Source organism: Hipposideros armiger, unplaced genomic scaffold, assembly GCF_001890085.2.
Source record: "Hipposideros armiger isolate ML-2016 unplaced genomic scaffold, ASM189008v1 scaffold_625, whole genome shotgun sequence".
Classification (NCBI taxonomy): domain Eukaryota; kingdom Metazoa; phylum Chordata; class Mammalia; order Chiroptera; family Hipposideridae; genus Hipposideros; species Hipposideros armiger.
In genome coordinates this window covers 577,640-582,270 of record NW_017731975.1, presented here as the reverse complement: position 1 = coordinate 582,270, position 4,631 = coordinate 577,640, and the positions used below count along the sequence as shown (strand labels likewise).

The following is a 4,631-nucleotide window of genomic DNA, read 5'->3' as shown; positions in this document are numbered from 1 at the left end:
CAGAACCTGGGCGCTGAGCTCAGCTAGAGATGACTCATGCTGACTCTTTGAGACAGTTTCCCTTTCCATCAGAGGCAGAGTCTAGCTGAGCCCTAGGGCCCTTCTGACATGAAAGGTCTAAGACATTTCCATATCTCAAGGAAGAGATACAGTGAAATGATGCTGGGTTTGAACTAAAACATACGTACTTTCAAATGAGCCTAGTTCCACATAGGGATACAAAGAGGATTTTACCACGTGTTTCTGAAACCTTCCATAAGGAAGTCGTTTGATAATTCTGGATAAAATAATTTAAGAAATATTTTTAAATGCACTGGTGATCTAGGAGGAAAAGTGTAACTCCTCAGAGGCAAACAAAACAAAATGAATTGAAAAAAAAATCCAAATAAATAAAAGCAGGAACTCAGAGAAGTAGAACATTGAAGGCAGCGTTCACCCAGGAGTCATCGGTAAATGCTTGTGAATTTGAGTTTTTATGGCACCACAGACGGGAGATAAAGCTTACGTCCATCCAGGGAGGATGTAATACAAGACTTCCTAGGTAAAGCTGGGATCCCCTGCAGCAACATTCTCTGTGCAAGACTGAGTTAAGAAAAACCCATATTCTGGAGGACACAGCAAATTCATTTGCTTACAAAGGCAGAGAGTAAAAATAGAGTACCCGAATAATCCAGTGTAAAACTGTCACTTACACAGGTTTGCAGCACTAATTTACATTATCAAGACGGTCCATCTTTTCAAGAAGATGGTGCTGAAAGGGAAGAAGGAAGCCCCTCCCCTCCCAAAGCCAAAGCCAAAGCTAAAGCAGAGGCTTTGAAGGCAAAGAAAGCAGAGCTGAAGGGCATCCACCCACAGAAAAAGAAGATCTGCACATCATCCACCTTCTGAGGGCCCAAGACACTGCGGCTCCGAGGGCAGCCCAGATATCTTTGGAAAAGCGCCCCCTGGAGAAACAAGCTTGACCACTAGGCCATGAGCAAGTTCCCCCTAACCACCGAGTCAGCCATGAAAGAGATAGAAGGCAGCAATGCACTTGTGTTCATTGTGGATGTCAAAGCCAACAGGCACCAGATCAAACAGGCTGTGAAGGAGCTCTGTGACCTGTACGTGGTCAAGGTCAACACCCCGATCAGGCATGATGGAGAGAAGAAGGCATATATTCTACTGGATTCTGACTGTGATGCTTTGGATATTGCCAATGAAATTGGGATCATCTAAACTGAATCCAGCTGACTAATTCTAAATATATAAAAATTTTTCATTGTAAAAAAAAAAGTGGTCTGATATGATAATATGATAAAAGTGGTCTGATAATGAAGCTGATAATTTAGTTAAAAAAATGCTTATAGATTATAGTGTCTTCAGGCTCCTGATGGAAGCAAACATAGATGTCAGATGTCCACTAGAAAAGCCCTCCTTTAAGACTCAGAATTCACACAGGCAAAATTCCAAAATACAAAACCACTGGCAGAAGACTCTCTCTCTCTCTCTCTCTCTCTCTCTCTCTCACTCACACACACACACACACACACACACACACACACACACCCCACAGGAAGATAAGGAATGCTGAAATAAATTTAAAATAGATGCAAAATGGGTCAATAATCAATTACATTCAACTGGACTTAACTAACGTACATGTCTATGGACAAAATATTTTGCATTATTATCAAATTCCTCTAACTTATGAAGTTATAAAATAACTCAAAGATAATGAAAGCAGAGATAATATGGAAAGATGCCCAAGACAGGACACTTAGTAATCTATTCTTTTGCACATTTAAAAAATTTTCAAAACTGTTCATAGCACTATTCTTCCTTGTGATCATAATAATCTTAAAGAAAGATTATTCTTGAGAACTCAGTAAGGCTGCTTTCATTAGATTTGGCTTAATTATTTAAATAAGTGCTGTTGGACTGTTAATTTACCATTTACTAGAGCCATAGAGTATGGAATTAAGTCCAAAGTTGTATTTCTCTGTCACTATTATTCCTAGTGTAGTCTCAGTCACACGTTATTTATAAATTATAAACAATAACTTATAAGCTCGTGTGTTAAACAATAAATCAAAATAAAATTAGAAAATATTTGCAACCAAGCTATCATAAAAATACTACATATCAGAATTAGCAGAACATAGAAGAAAATATAAAACCCCAAATGTTTATAATAGAAAAGAAGAAAGGCTGAAAATAAATGAGCTAAGCATTCATCTTAAGAAGTTAGAAAAAGGACAGAGGAAAATTCTAAGAAGAATAGAAGACTAGAACTTAATGAAACAGAAAAGAAACATACAAAAGACTTCACCAGAATCAAAATGTTGTATCTAAAGATTAATACAATTGAAAAACCTCTGGCAAGATTATGAAAAAAAAAAAAGAAAATACCATAAATACCATAAATTTGGAAACAGATAAAATGGTCAAATTCCTAAAAGAATATGGTATATCTAAACCAATTCGAGAATAAAGGGAAAGCTTATAACACCAAAGGCACAGTCAAAAAGTGAAAAAAAATAGATTGAACCTCATGAAAAATAAAATTTTTTTGTAGTCCAGAAAAATTTTTGTTTGTTCCAGTCTATAAAGAGAACTCCTAAATCTCAACAACAAACTCTAAACAACAAATTAAACAATGGGTAAAGGAATTAAATAGACATTTCTCCAAAGAAGATATACAAATAGAAAATATGCACGAGAATATGCTCAACATCGCTAATCATTAGGGAAACGAAAATCAAACCACAATGAGATGTCACCCTACACCCATTTGGAGAGCTACTATTAAAGAACAGAATAACAAGTGTTAGCGATGATGTGGAGAAATTGGAACCCTTGTGCCTTGTTGGTAGGAATGCAACATGGTGCAGTTGCTGTGGAAAACAATATTGTAGTTCCTTGAAAAATTAAAAATAGAATTACCATATGATCCAATAATTCCACTTCTGAGTATGTAACTGAAGGAATTAAAAGCAAGATCTCAGGGCTGGCCAAGTGGCTCAGTTGGTTAAGAGCTCGCTCTAGAGTGTGAGCTCTGAGCAACAGTGGTTTGATGCCCGGCCCGAGCTGAGCTGCCACTGAGCTGCAAACAGGTGGCAGAATGGCTCAGCTTTAATAACTAACTAACTAACTAACTAAATAAATAAATAAATAAATAAGGCAAGATCTCAAAGAGATCTTTACATGCCCATGTTCATAGCAGCATTATTCACAATAGCCAAAATGTGGGAACATCTCAAATGTCCATGGATGAATCAATGGATAAGCAAAATGTGGTATATTGATACAATGCAACATTGTTCAGCCTTAAAGAGGAAGGAAATTATGACACATTCTACAGCATGGACAAACTGTGAAGACATGCTGCTACATGAAATAAGCTAGTCACAGAAAAACAAGTACTGCAAAACTCCACTTATATGCGGTAACTAGAGTAGTCAGATTCATTGAGACAGAAAGTAGAATGGTGGTTGCCAGGGGCTGGAGGAGGAGGAGAGGGGAGTTACTATCAATGCAGACAGAGTTTCAGTTTTGCAAGATAAATAGAATTCCAGAGATGGATGGTGGTGATGGTTGCACACTATGAGTGTACTTAATGCCTCTGAACTGCACAGTTAAAAATGGTTAGAATGGTAAATTTTATGTTATGCGTATTTTGTCATAATTAAAAACAAAAAAGAATAAGGAGAAAAACTCAGGTAGTTCTATAATTATGAAAGAAATCAAGTCAATGATAATAATAGTAAATGTCATAGCACTTGTTATGGGACAGGCACTATTCTAAATATGTTAGATATGTTAGATCAGGTAAGGTAGGAGATATTATGATTCATTCCTATTTAATGGTGAGGATACTAAGTCACAGATCAAGTAACTTGCCTAAAGTCGCATGGATAGCAGGAGGCAGAGCTGGAATTTAAATGCAGACAGTTTAGCTTCAGGATTGTGCTCTTAATCAGCATGCTATTGTTAATTATTAGTTAAAAAAACCTTCCTTCCAAGAGAACAGAAGTCCCAAATAACTACAACTGAGCTCTTCCAAATATTCAAGGAGTCATTGAGTTCCATAGAAACTATTCCAGGACAGATGAAGAGTCAACACTGAATCCTGCATTTGCCCAAGTTTAAACTGCGAACTCAGTTTAACTTTAGAATATCAACGAATGTAATTTATCTTTTTTTTTTTTTTTTTTTAGCTGAGCCATCCTGTCGTCTGTTGGCAGCTCAGAGGCAGCTCAGCTCAGGCCAGGAATCAAACCGGTGACCCTGTTGCTCAGAGCTTGCACTCTTGAGTGAGCTCTTAACCAACTGAGCCACTCAGCCGGCCCTGTAATTTAATGAATCCTTTTAATCAATTCAGAATTGTATTTGATTGTAATTCAACATTCACAATAAACACCTTTGCAAAGTCGGTGGAAACTTTCATAACCTGATCAAGTGTATTCATAAAAAACGTGCAGTGTAAAGGTCAAAGACAAAACGTAGAAAGCTTTCCCTATGATCCTGAGAATAAGACAGAGTGTTTACTGCCATTCCTCCTTTTCAGTGTAGTGCTGGAGGTCCTAACCAGTGCAGGAATGTCAAGAAGAAGCACACAAAAGACAAGGACTAGGAAGGAAGAAACAAAA

General features: G+C 37.2%; 1 pseudogene; it reads left to right on the top strand.

Moving 5' to 3' along the window:
- Positions 1-745: 745 nt before the first annotated feature.
- Positions 746-1,218, top strand: LOC109372328 (60S ribosomal protein L23a pseudogene; annotated as a pseudogene).
- Positions 1,219-4,631: the final 3,413 nt, after the last annotated feature.